Here is a 15,034-nt window from a genome sequence, read left to right on the forward strand (position 1 = left end):
GTGCGGCGTAAAAAATGGCCCGAGTCGGCCCGGGCCGCGCAATCCTTGAGGTTTCCATCACGGCTCTGTCCCTTATTCATTCTAATGAGGAAACGGTCCCATTACTTCCTGCTGAGCCCGGCTCCAGAAGCAATCCCCTTGATGGCCATTTGCCTTTAATATAAGTTTAAACATTTGCAATCAAAGGCAGCTCTAATTTGAAATTTAGGGCTGTGTTCACATTTGTTGCCTTTCCCCTATTTCGCTGGACCCCGGCAGGCTGCTCCCCTTCCCACTTGTCCTTTCAAAGCTCCATCCCGGGGTGGGCAGAGGCCTGCTGCCTTTTCACCTTATTTTCTTCCCTTTTATTTATTTATTTATTTATTAAAGATTTTTATTTATTTGTCAGAGAGAGAGAGAGTACACACAAGCAGGGAGAGAGGCAGGCAGAGAGAAAGGAGGAAGCAGGCTCCCCGCCAAGCAAGGAGCCCGATGCAGGAGTCAATCCCAGGACCCCAGGATCATGACCCGAGAGGAAGGCAGCAGCCCAACCAACTGAGCCACTCAGGCGTCCCTATTTATTTATTTTCTTAGTGAAAAAGCGCCTGCCTGCTCCCAGGCCCGTGTCCTTTTGTATACAGATGTTCTTTTGGCTTTTGTCTTTCAAATTTGAAAAGTCCTAATTTATTTCATAATGTTATCAAAGGATAGTTAAGCTTTCTGGCCTGGAGTGGGGGTGTGTGTGGGAGAGAGTGAGAGAAGGCAGCGCTCATTGAAATGGTGGGTGGATCGTGCGGCGTCTGTTGCTTCCCTGGGCACACACTGCAGGAGTGGGAAGAAAGGCCCTGGGGATTTCTTGAGGTTCCTCAACTCCTCCTTTTTACTCCTCAAACCTCTCCATCACTGAGACAGTCCAGCTTCCACTTCTCTTCTCCAGCCCTTGATTCTGTGTGATCTCCTGAGGCCCTTGGCCCTGTTGAACATCTCTTTCTCATGTGGTTTTTGCTGTTCATTTGCACTGTTGTGTCTCACAACATCCTAAATCTGGTATGGTATTGGCACCGCTATGTCTAGACCTTCTCGCTCTCCACTAACAACCTTGTGAGTCCATCTTGGCACCCTGAATGTGGGCCCTGGAATCTTTCTTGATGGTTTCAAGGAGGCACTGCCAACAGATCAAAGTTGACATGGGTGCCCCCGCCCCGCCCAGTTTACCTTAATTTTATCTCTCCTACAATGAAAGGAATTTCATTTTGATATGCATCCTTTCCCTGGATGACATCCTTCTCCCCCAGTTCCAACAGCACCCCAGTCTCTAGCTCCAGAACAAATCTTTCCCTGATCTCTAACACAGATAATTCTATAACCTTTTAGATTCCTCCATCTGGAACGCCTACCAATACTTCTAATGTCACATGTTTAAAACCAAGCTCATCATTATACCTTCCCCAAATCTGGGTCTCCTGTATTATTCTCCAACTTTGTTAGTAGCATCACCATCTACCCAGTAACTCAAACTAGAAGCTCTCTTCCTTTCTTGCAATCTCCTCTTACCCTTACCTCCTGTATCATTGTTGCTTTTCCCTCAAAATTCAACCAGTAACAGAGAGTGGATATGAGGAGCACCAGATGAGTAGAATGAGTATTTGGCAGAGAAGCCTTTAGCATCTTCATAATCTCCATTGAACTACCACTCATATCCAGCCATCCCATGTAAACATACACTAAGTGTAAATGGCATATTTACTCTACAAACACAGCTTTCCCATTCAACCTCTCCTTTTAGGAAAGCAGGCTCTAACATCCTGCATGTGAATTTTGGTGCTTTCTACAAGAGCAAGCTTACTAAAGCACAAATCTAGTCACACCATTCTCTAACAAAAGTTTTCTGGTTTCTCTTTGCCTATGAGATAAAGGCCCAAACTCCAAGCATGTTATCTGATGTTCTGTCTGGCTCCAGTCTATGTTTCCAGCCATATTCACTGTCCTTTCCCTTGCCTGACATGTTTTTTGCACACGTAATTAGTTCCTGTTTTCAGGGCATGTTTCTTGCAATTATCTTCCAGGTGTACCTTTTATTTCTAATTCTTTTTTTTTTTCAAGATTTTATTTATTTATCAGAGAGAGAGAGGGGGAGAGAGCGAGCACAGGCAGACAGAATGGCAGGCAGAGGCAGAGGGAGAAGCAGGCTCCCCGCCGAGCAAGGAGCCCGATGTGGGACTTGATCCCAGGATGCTGGGATCACGACCCGAGCCGAAGGCAGCTGCCCAACCAACTTTGGTCATTCAGCTCAAATGTCACTTCTGTGAAGCTTCCCCCAACTTATGCAAGTAGACCAATTCAAATCAGGTAATCTCTGTTGTGTGCTCCCTTAGCACATGATGTGTTTCTTAATAGCATCTGTCATACAGTGTCTTGATTGTTGCCTTTCTTTGCCACTAAATTCCAAGTTCTTACCGGGAAGGACTGTCTGCTTGCTTTTTGTGTCCCTAGCACCCTGCATGGTATCTCGGACATGGCAAATGTTCATTAATTGTTTTGGGAATGACAGAGGTAGTGGATGTGCTAAAGGAAGACAGGACCATCACTGATGACAAACTGTTACAATTTTGCTATGGAACAGTCCCTAGTAAGAGCATTTAAAATCCAGAACTGTCGTTCTGGGCTCTACAAGGCACAAGGGAGCCCTACTCCTGGCCCCACCCACCTGGAATGAGGAGCTCAAGAAAGATGGTGCTTGTGGAAGAGTAGGGATGAGTACTCTGGCCAGACTCTGTGTGTGTGTGTGTGTGTGTGTGTGTGTGTGTGTGTGTGTGTGTAGGGGAGGGAGGGAGGTGGAGAGCAGGATAGGTAGTTCCACATAGAACTATCTGTTGTGTAGACTGTTTATAAGCAAGATAAGCATAGCCCGTGCCTGCCCATTGTCAAAGATAGTAAAACCAGTTGATTTTCAAATGCTGTTTGAGCTGCTACTGGGAGCAGATGTGCAGATGGGTACAGAGGAGTGTGCTAGAGTCTCCGTCATTGAGTCATTTACTGTCAGCAATGGAGGTGAGATTTTTGAAAGGTGGATGAATGATCTCAGTTTATTATCCAGACTGGGGTGTTTCTGAGTGGGAAAGGGAACACTATTAAGTATTTCACCAGGAATATAGGTACAAACCGGGACGGTGCCACGGAAACCCAGACAGATGGTCATACTAATGGAGACTGTCAGGTGTGTCCTGTGGACTACAGGTGTCCTAGTTTCAGGGAAGAAAGTCATCACTATGAAGTTGGGGGTTCACAGAGAGAGTCCCCAAAGAGGTGCACCTTGATGTACGCCTCAAAGGAGGAGGACGATTTGGTGTGGTGAGAGGAGGTAGGAGAGAGTGTTCAGTGAGGAAAAGGGAGTGAGCATGAATACAGGGGTGGCACATTGAACAATTTGTATAGCGGAACACGAACAGACCCCTTAAACCCAAATGACACACAGAGATGGTTTGCATTTGAGAGGCAATAAATAGGGACGGGGGAATCCAGGAAAATTCGAGGCTTTGACACTGGATGATTGAAAAGGTGGTCACCCTAAAGAAGTAGATGGAAATAGTTTGATAATTAAGAAAGATAATTAAGTAGGGGAATTAGAAAGATAATCAAGTGGGGGAAATTTGAAATATTTTTGCCTTTTTGATTTTTTTTTAAAGATTTTATTTATTTGACAGAGAGACATCACAAGTAGATGGAGAGACAGGCAGAGAGAAAGAGAGATAGAGAGAAGCAGGCTCCCTGCCGAGCAGAGAGCCCGATGCGGGACTCGATCCCAGGACCCTGAGATCACAGCCCGAGCCGAAGGCAGCAGCTTAAACCACTGAGCCACCCAGGCACCCCTGCCTTTTGATTTTGATGTCAAAAGTGGTACATCTTATTTTAGAAAACTTGGATAATGTAGGAATTATGGGTGAGGATTTAGGCATCTTGTGATTCTGATATCCCATTCCTGGAATATTCCCAATGTTATATTCATTCTAAAGGAAGACATGGAAACAGCAGGAGGAGTGAAGGTAAAGTCTAGTTTCCCTGTGAGTTTTTCAAATGGTTTGTCTTCTGTGCTTTAGACAATATTGCACTCATAAAAATGCATTTATTTAAGACTTATTGGTCCCTTAGTGCCAGACACTGTGGAGGAAACGGTGTTTTTTTTGAGAAAGAGAGAGAGAAAGAGAGAGATTGCACATGGGCTTGGAGGGAGGGGCTGGTAGAGGGGAAGGGAGGGAGAGAGAGACAGAATCTCCAGCAGATTCCTCACTGACCACAGAGCCTGATGTAGAGGTCTATCTCATGACCCTGAGATCATGGTCTGAGCTGAAACCAGGAGTCCGATGCTCAACCGACTGAGCCCCCCAGGCACCCCAGAAATGGCATTTAAAAGTGACATGGAAAGATTCGCAGGTGAAAACTTAGGAACAAGCGTCACGTGAATGGTGATGAAGAGTTTGGAGAAGAGAGAGATCCGACACCTGAAGGAAAAGACCTATTGGAATATCCTCCTGAAACATGAATTCCAGCGGTGGGAGGGATAAAATGTAAGAGATGTCCACAGGCTCCTTGACTGAGGTTTAGACAACTGAAGATCCTCCAGGGTTTTTCTCTGTGGAGGCTGGGTTTTACATTCTTCCCCAAAGTAGTTTCTTCTGTTTCCTTAGTTCTTGACCCATCTTCATTCATCAGAGCTGTTGCTGTTTTAGCAGCGACAATATTTATGTGGCCTATTGTTGAGTTGTGACAAGGCTTAATTCCATGACTTTGTCTAAAGGCTCCCGACCTTTAGACTGTGCACAAGACTGATGGAACTCTCTCAGGTCACAGCAGCTTGAGCGGAAAAAGTTGCTTTTAATAACAAATACTCTTTCTTCTGGCTCCTTCCTGTCCTCCTGTCCTCCAGTTTCAGGATCTCCAACAGCCAGTTATTTCTAGGGTCTTCCGAGAGTATTTCTGCCGAGGCTCTGGTTGGTGCTGTGGGTTCCAGGGACGCTGCAGGTGGAGTTGCTCTTTATGGGAACATCTGTCAATGCTGGGAAGCTGGGCTGTGCCCCCCGACTGCGCCAACCCTGCAGGGCCCTGTGGCCTCGTGTGTATGCACCCATACTGCTGAAGCCATCTGATGGCCGCTCCCTTCCCGTGATGACTTGGAAAGCAAGGTAACTTCTTTTCCCCAGCTTTGCGTCACTTTGTTCCAAGGCACTGCTACCTTCTGCCTCTGAAATAACAATGAAGATACATGTTTCAGTTTTTGTAAGTGGCCCTCGACTTCCTGAGACCCTACCATGAGACCAGAACTCCTTGGGCCAGAGGACGGTGTGAGGGAAGGATTCTGAATTACTGGAAATGCTTCCTCCCCTGAGATTCTGGGACATGGTCATGGGACGAAGGGTCGGGGCTTGTCAGCTTCCTGTAGAATAACCTCTTACGTAGGCCTTCTCCAAGTCTCATATAACTGTGTCTCTGCAGAAGTGACTCAGCTACTCTGAAGACATCCCCGGTGTGTCTTTTTTTTTTTTTTTTTTTTTTAAGATTTTATTTATTTATTTCACAGACAGAGATCACAAGTAAGCAGAGAGGCAGGCAGAGAGAAGGAGAAGCAGGCTCCCTGCTGAGCAGAGAGCCCGATGTGGGGCTCGATCCCAGAATCCTGGGATCATGACCTGAGCCGAAGGCAGAGGCTTTTACCCACTGAGCCACCCAGGTGCCCCTCCCACCCCCGGTGTGTCTTTTTAAACACCGTCAGGATGACATCATAGTCTTCTGCCCTTTGGGTAAAGATGCTACTTTAGGTCCACGATTTCTGCTGTGGGAAGCAGAACAGTAAAGCCTAAAGTGACCGTCCCATCCGTCCACCAGAGGGCAGATATGTCCTATGTCTTGACATACTCTCAGGTCATGTTTTACAATAAAGACTGCGTTAATAAAAAGGTGACATAAAAATTATGTTCCCGTGTCCTTCTCTGTATATCTCTAATATTTACAAGCATCTACAGGGTGTATTAGCATATAGAATATTAATATCTATCCTTTGTGACTATGTATATTGTTAGAGTGGTTTAACTTAGACTTCCACTGATAGTGGTTTTATGGACACGGAAAAGGTAGTTAGCGATAGAAATTGTTCCATGTTATGCCGGATTTCCTTTGAAGCAGAAGACATACATCACAAAGGTGATTTTAAGAAGAAATGAATGGAGAATTAATAGGCACGGCATGCCATTTTGCCAGGCTCTTTGCTGTCATATCCTACTTTTATCTAAAGTATCTTTGAAACAGCAGTCCTGATTTACTGATTTATTTCTATGTCAAGCTTTTTTTTTTTTTTCCCCCAGCTTGGAGAAGAGCTGTCTGCCATTTCTAGGTGGCACTATTTTGATTTTGAGTCTCCTTTTTGTTAATTTACTCTAACTAAATGGGAAGTTAAGTCCTCCTGAATGTTGTGGCTGATTTGTGGTTTTAGGGAGTTCTCTAAACCACATAGAATTGGAGCCTAATAGTGGCAATGTGAGGTACAGTCTATCATGGATTTCTCTTTGTTGAGAAAACCAACATGTAGACATTATCCCAAGGCCCTGATGAAGAGAAGTTCTTTATATACCTATATTTAGGCCATGGCTTTTAAAAAGAAATTGGTGCAATGGCATATCTATTATTATTTTTAGTAAATATGTGTTTTTAAAAATATCAGACCATTGTCTCACAGTTAGTTTCAAAGTTGATACCATGTTCAGAGCCCAAAGGTGTTCTGGGGCTTAGGTACTCCCTTTGCCTTAGTTCAAAGGAAAAACTTAACATATCCTGCACTATTCTAGGGACATCTCAAGAGAGGAAGAGAGCCAGGGTAAAGGCATTGCATTAATTTTGTTGAAAGAGTGAGCGTAGGGTGGCTCACTGGAACGATATTGCCTAAGATCAAAGTTATAACCTTTGACCATCTCCAGTATGTCTTCCCTTTTCCTTGCTGTTAGGAAATACAAAGACCCCTGAAAATGTTATGGTAGCAGATTCCTGTGCCAAACAGCACCCCCCCCCACCTGAAATCCCTCTCCCCCACCCCCATGGTGGATGGGAGTGTTGCAATGTAAGGAAACATGAGGAACAGGAAATATTGTCTCAGGGAGTTTCCTTTTCTTGTCTTTTCCTCACCGTTATGGTTTGGAGACCTCAAGGATGTTGTGACTGGACGTTCAAGTTCCTGGCAAATTGCATAGGACGAGGTATGCTTCTAAGCCTCTATTTCAGGAACTTAGCTTAGATTTTTGCCATGTAAATATGGTCTGTGGATCAGCAGCTTTGGTATCACCCAGCAACTTGCTAGATGTGCAGAATTCTGTGCCTCACCCAGACCTCCTGAATCAGAATCTGGATTAAAAAACAAAACAAAACAAAAACCAAAAACCAAGTGCCTCACATGTGCATTAAACTTTGAGAAGTGCTGGCTTAGATTTCTTTTTCTCTCTCTATCTAAACCAGGGTGTTCTAGAGTAGACTTTCCCTTTTCTTACGCTGCCTTTTTGCTGGAATACTGGTCTACCCAGTGCAAGTTATCCAAAAGTAGAACCCCGGATATCATGAACCTAATGACCAGATTTCATATGGACAAAAAGCTTGCCAGTTTATGGCCATTTCCTCTGTATGTCTTTTTCTCTTTGAGCATCAAGTATGAGATATGCAGTTCGACATGCATTAAATAGCTTTGACAAAACGCCAACTTACAAGACATAAAATAAGGGAGTGATTATTCACATTGTAAAATAGTCTCTGCTTTACAAGGAAATTTACTAAATTATTTTTTTAAATTGCCCCAGGATACATTTGAAATAGAATTTGACTCAAATGTTGAGTTGCAGTCACATTTTTGAGATAGCATAACATACATATCATAGATGGAGACATGATTGCACAGTTAGTGGTTTTGGGCACACTATTAATAAATTTCTGAAAGAACTCTTGACCACCCTCCTCATTTCTTTTTCCCATTTCATTCTAATTTCTCTAAGTCTACAGTGTGGAATGACTTCTTTTTATTCATCTGTCTTTTGTTCATCTAGCTCTTATATAACTCAATTGCTTCACATCCCTATGAAGCCAAGACTCCACGGAGTTTGAATTAGGAGAGAAGACACCTAGAGATGAATCCAAGAAAAATGACCCTTTAGCCTGATGAATAGTAATAGTGGTATTATGCTTGATCTGAACCTGTAAAATCCTCTCTGGTAGTAAAACCCTGACAAGGGAAAGTAGATCCATTCTCTCAGAGCACTTAGTGACACCATAGAAATATTCTTCAGGTCCCAAAGTATTATCGACAACTGGTAAACCACATTGGAACAACCACCCAAATCACCAAGTCCTTCCTGTTCTCATGGCCTTTGTTCATATATGTATAATGGTACCTAGATTTCTATAGTGCAATCTTATTTTTTATTTTTCCTCTAGGAGTTTTTTGGGGGCAGGAACTTTGCTTTTTTTCAACTTTAGGCATCCAGTGCCTAGCACATCATAGTATTTCACAAAAGTGTATTGGGCGAAAGATTTACTAATGTACAGCATAATTACTGATACCTTCAGAAAGAGCAAGAATTTGACATTTGAACAAACATCTATAGAGTGAGGGAAACACAATTCAGTTGCCTCTTCTCAGAAAGAGAGAGTAACATGGTAGAAAGAGAGTAGTAACATGGTTCATCTGAAACAGTAGATAATAAACACTAGCGTTTGGCTTAGAAATTGTAGCTACATTTGAATAATAGTAACTATGAAACATTGGAAGCACTAAAAGACAACAAGAAGCAGAAGCAGCAAAAGGAAGAGGAAGAAGAGGAGAAGGAGAAGGAAAGGGAGAGCGGGGAAGGAGGGGGAAAACGATGCCTATTTCTGTGAAAAGTTTTGACTATCCTGTTACGCCTCAGGCAAATCATGCTTGTGAACTGAGGCATTTTTCAGGTCAGTACGAAGAAGTCAACTCTGCTTGGACCTTGCTTGTTAATATAAGCAGATAATGTTTTAAAAAGTAGGACTCCTTTTTTCTTGCTTAGAAAGAAGAATCAGAAGCACATATTTGTCACCTAAGTACCAAAGTAAATGTAGAGAGTACTCCCAGACACATTAGAAATCTGATAAGGTAGGTGACATTCCAGAGTACCACTCTTTACATAGTCTGTGCCTCACCAGCCAGGTGCTTGAATCCTGCCTGCTGTGGTCATTTGGGTCCACCATATTCAGAGATCTCCTTCCCATGCTCTCTGGAGGTGGTTTTCCATTCAGAAATTTGTGAAGATATATTGGTTCATGATGATGGAACTCATGCTTTGGGATGAAAGTTACACGTTTTCTGTACACTTAAAAATAATTATGTACAACAAATTAAACGTGACATAGTTGGGTTCTGATATAATTTTCCTGTTAAGGAAATGGTGAACTAATGTAAACAGAAGGAGGCCTGTTTCTGTCCAGTTGGACATCTCTCCTACCATTGCATAAACTGTGGCTATCCTCTGAAGTATTTTTCATGGAGCTAGTTTTCCTTATTGGTGTATCCAGAGATTACACTTGCTTCTATCATGACCCAGTTGGCTGAAAATGCTGTTTTTGTTTTTAAGAAGGGGGCAAAAAATTATTTTACTTACAGTATTCTACTATATTCATTGGATAGTCTATTACCTCCAGCAAAACTGTCATTATTATTAATTATTATTATTATTATTCCAAGAGTGGGATAAAAGTTGTTTATTCCCATAGCTTTCTCATCTTCTGCTCCGATTGTTCTCAAGGCTTTGGCCATCTACCCTTGTGTTTTCCATGATCGACCCTTTAGTGCTTGGAGGAAGATGATTTCCCATTATTGACAGGAAAAATAACTCCTTGATCAGAGTGAGAGCTGAAAATGGATATGTTGGAGAGAAATATAGGCACCCAGGTGCTTCCCATGTGACATTAAATACGTCCCTCTCCTAATTGCAACAGCTAAGTAGTGATTCTTTTTAAAAATACCATCCTCAATATCCCATAGAGTTTCAAAATGGAGTTGGTGGCAAGAAGGTGGATGGACAGAATATAGAAAAAGACAAATATAATGGGAGTAAATCTTTGAAGACGATTGAGTTGGCATTAGCATTAGTCAAGAAGCACCAGATTTCTCATGAATGAGACAGAGTAGAAAGTTAAGGTTTCTTCACTAGTGATTTTTGGAATCACATGACAAGTAGTCCTTTTCCTTCTCCATGGGAAGAGCTAACCCTTGGAGATGTGACACTTGCTGGAATCATTCACTTTACTCAAGCCTACTTGGTTGTTGTTTTTTTTAACTTTAAGGACTTACAGCCACATTTAATTGAGCATTTCAGAAGTGAAACTGAATATACACTTGATTGATTTCCTGGAATGTCCATCTCCTGTTGGTTAGGGTGATGCATGGATAGTTTATGAGAGTGTGTGCTGTAGCCTAAGACCTGGGAGGGAAGAGGAGTGTTTGAGGCATGAATGGGTCCTCAGCATTTTCTCACTCTGGGGCTTTACAGGCTGCTTGATCCTATGGACTTATGGATACTGTAATGTGTCTAGGGAACTTTTTTGGTGGCTATCAGAGGTATGACCACCATCGTTATGAAATGTGGCTCAAGCAGTTGACAAGTGATAAAACTGTTGATCTCTCATCTTCCAGGGGCTGTTTTAATGCTGTAAGCGCTTTCTTGAAGAAGATGGGAAGCAAAGCTATTGCCTTTTGCTCTATTTTTGGGTGGGTTGGGTTTAAGTTGTGTTGACAGATGCTTGTCTCCAGAGAACTTGTTGGGAGGAATAAATACATCTGTGGACCATACAGGTCCTTTTCCCAGAGTGTTCTAAGAGTGAATATGGAAGGATTCCTCAGACTCATGTTTTATACTACAAAGAATTACCACTAATTATTTGGGAATGTTGGTTGTTTTTTTTTTTTTTTTTTTTTTTTTTTTTTGCATAAGACAATTTAGAATTTTGGGGATTATCCAGTTGCTCAGGGTTATCAATCCCAAGTATCCAAAGATCAGATCCTCCTGACATTGGCTAGAGTAATTGGAAGAAATTGTCTAATGAGGGTTCCAGCCTTCTCAACACCTGTCAGCCCATTTAGAATTGTTACATTAACCTATAACTGTCATTTCCAACATCCAGATTGTTTCTGGCCAGGAAACTGTTTGGAGTGCATGATGTACTTCTTGGAAATATTTATAAGATAAAAACCAAACTTTAGCATGTGGTATGAAGTATACAGACAGGTCTGATCTACGAAAAAGCAGATAGGAGCACAAAATTTAACTTCAGCACTTTGGATATTTCCTTTGAGTGTTAATTTCCCTTTTCTGTATTCCCCAGTTGGCTTAGGGATGCCTGTTTTCCTTTTTGACTTTATAATAAATTATCCCTGTTTTTCCATGTCAATAAAATATATGTATCCACCAACAATTCATGGGTGCTTATTATTTCATTGTGTATGTTTTCACCAAGCCCTAACTGATGGACATTTATTTATTTATTTATATAAATTTATATATTTATATGTTTATACTTCCAGTTTTCTGCTCTTCTTTGCAATGCTTTCTAAGAACTTTCGCATATACAACTGTGTATCTTTATCAGATATCTTAAAAAGATAATTTCTTTTGAGTGGAATTAATGAGTCAAGCTGTATATGTAGTCTAACATTGATTCATGTTACCAAACTGCTTTCCAGAGGGTGCAAATTTACATAATCATCAAAGTACATCAGGGTACCTTTTCTTCCAAACCTAGCCTGAACTGGTCTTCAGAATAACTTCCATCAATTAGGGAGATGAAAGATTGTTTCTAATTATTTCAATTTTTATTTTTTGATTATTAATGATTTTAAATATCTTCCCATGATTTCTTAGAGTCCTATGGTTTTAGTTCTTACATTTAAGACCATTCTAATTTGAGTTAATTTTCATATGAAGTGTGAGGGAGCGGTTTGACTTTACTCTTCGGGGCATGAATATCCAGTTGTCGAAGCACCATTTATAAAAGGGAGGGCTCTTCTTTCCTCACTGAGTTTTCTTAGTCTCCTTTTTGAAAGTCAATTGACTATAAGTGTATGGGCTTATTTCAGGACAATCAATCCCATTCCATTTTATGCCAGTACCATGCTGCCTATTTTTTTTTTTTCAAAGTAATCTCTACACCCAAAGTGGGGCTTAACCTCATGACCCCGAGATCAAGAGTCACATGCTCTACCAACTGAGCCAGCCAGGCGCCCCTACTGTGTTTTGATTATTGTAGCTTTGTAGTCAGTTTTGAAGCTGGAAAATATGAGTCCTTCAACTTTGTTCTTTTTCAAGATTGCTTTGGCTGTTCCTTGCATAATTTCATGGAATATTTCTATTTCTTTTTTGAACTGCTTATTAATATCTGCAATAATGACTTACTTGATTTGTGAAAGGACACGTTTTTTTCAATCTCTTCTGGCTTTGGGGAATGGCATGAAATGAGATTGTGATGTGAGACTCAGCATAGCATTTTGGGTATTATCATTCTTTTATTGAATGTCATGTGAAAAAAATTTAAATCAGGCAAATTTTGAATAGGAAAAAAAATTAAAATTCAGTTACTATCACAAGCGAGTCTCCCTTAAGATAAAGATAACTTGAATCAAACAGAAGAAGCACATTGGAAGGCCTGGGTGGCTCAGTAGGTTAAGTGTCCGACTCTTGATGTGCTTTGGTCAAGATCTCACCATTCTGGAACTGAGCTCCACACTCATTGGAGAATCTTCTTGAGGATTGTCTCTTCCTCTGCCTCTGACCCTCTGCTTGCTCATGTGCTCTGTCCCTCTAAAATAAGTAAATAAATCTAAAGAAGAAGAAGAGAAGACTCAGTAAGTAGAAACATAGGCTGCCTCAGTCAGCTGACCAAACAGGATCATGAGTGTAGTCTAGGATGTGAGATGATCCACTGGTGGGTGGAACAGAAATATTAACATTTATTTTTAAATTAATTTTTTTTCTCCTCTCTAACTCCCCATGTCCTCCATGCTATTTGTTATGCATTAAAAACATCTATTTTTTGGCATATGGTTTATAATGTTTATGGTATATGAATACAGTGATACCTGTGTATATGCTGTGAGAAAATTACATCTATTAGCCGTAGATGTTAAATTGTTAAAAATAATGGCTTTCCTGGTAATGGTGAAAAATAAAGAAAAATAGGGGCCACTGGTCTCATTCTGTCTCAGGCCATCTGGTGTTGAGCGCTCTCCTGCATTTCCTTTGCTTCAGTGCACATGTAACTTGAACCCAGTTACTTGGCCATCTAATTTTAGTTCCTCTTGGTTAGAGGCAGGTCATGGAAAGTTGAACATTTTGGGTGGGTGTTAATCTCTGCCTTTGACAATTGCCCTTAGCTTCTTACTCACGGGCTGTGCAAGCTTAAGACTGCTTGGGGCGATCAGCTCTTAGAGCCAGAACAACCACATACTTCTCCCACTCCTTCCTACTCTCTTCATTACTCTAGCCTTTCCTTGGTCTTGGCCGTGTTTTTGGTCACTCTGTAATCTCAAAGCACTAGACCTTATTTTTGACTTTGATACCCATCAGAATGTATCTGGGCCACATTCTCAAGAGCCCTAACCTGTTTACTAGTGAATCTTACACTAAGGAAAAAGCAACATAATGGGAAGAATATTGGGTCTGGAGTCAGAAAGATGTACTCTAGTGTCAGCTGATATATCTGATCTTCCTAGTCCTTTTAGGCAAGAAAATGGAAAAGCATTTTCACGTCATTTAAATTTGTTAGCAAAATATTCCCATTATAAATAATCTTGAAAAATGGCTTCTACATACAAATGGCTGTTGGGAGAGTGAGTTCTGACTACAGGGGAGGATACCTTTACTTGTATAGGACAGAACACATTATAACATTGTAACATATAATATTATAATTACAATAGTTTGGTATAATATTGTATCTAATGTGCATTTAACAAATTATGGGCAGCTACACACTTCTCGATCACCACTGAGCAGGGAAGGCTATTCCTGCCTTTTTTATGAGTGGACTGCTCTGTCATAACAATTCCAAGCTCAGACTGCATATTTTTGAGATCATATCCATTAATCCAGTAATTACATTCATAGAAATTTATCAGAGATTTTAAAACACTCCAAAATGTTAACGGTGATTATCTGCCAATTAGTGGGATGCAATTTTTTACTTTCTGCTATATCTTCAGAACTTAGTTCTATGAGAAGAACTTTCAAATAAGAAAAACCCAAATTTTATTAAAAATGGTGTTCTGAAAAACATAGCATGTAGAAATAAATGACAGCAGGTCACCACTAAATAAGACTATGAGCCATTACCTATGTATTATAAACTCATTTGACAACATCTAGGCTTTGCCACTTTCTCCCTGTTTGACCTGGGACAAGAAACCTTTCTATGTCTCACTTTTCTCAATTGTATAATGGGGATTTTCAGCCACAATAACTGAGCATCTACTATATGCCATAAACTGTTTAAAATAGTGAAATAAAGCAGTGAAGCCCAAGTAGACAAAAACCTTTGCCTTCTTAGAACTTACATTCATCTCCTGTATCAGAACAATGACACAAATAAAGTAATAAGTATTAATTATAATTACAATGATTATTATTAACACTGTACTTTTTTTTTTTTAATGAGAAAATGAGATCCTAGTAGCAAGTAACTGAATTAAAAAGAAAACATGTGGAAGATAAATGTTGGTAAGTCAGGACGTGCCTTTCATGGAGCTGGGTCAGAGCCTAATGGATGATTTATACAAAATCATTCTATTATGTAACCCAATTGCTCAGTGGACCCCCAAACTGGTACAGGATAGACACTGAGGTGGACAGTTCTTTTTCCTCTGGACATAACATGAAGTCAGAGGACTAGGGCATTTCAATGGAAAGTCTCCCCATCACTCAAGCCAGTGCCATGGGCTCCTATCAAATCTATTCTGTCCATATTCTCTCTTACATATATTTTGAATTGCCTCTGTTTCATTTTATTATTA

This window comes from Mustela erminea, chromosome 13, assembly GCF_009829155.1.
Source record: "Mustela erminea isolate mMusErm1 chromosome 13, mMusErm1.Pri, whole genome shotgun sequence".
Taxonomy (NCBI): domain Eukaryota; kingdom Metazoa; phylum Chordata; class Mammalia; order Carnivora; family Mustelidae; genus Mustela; species Mustela erminea.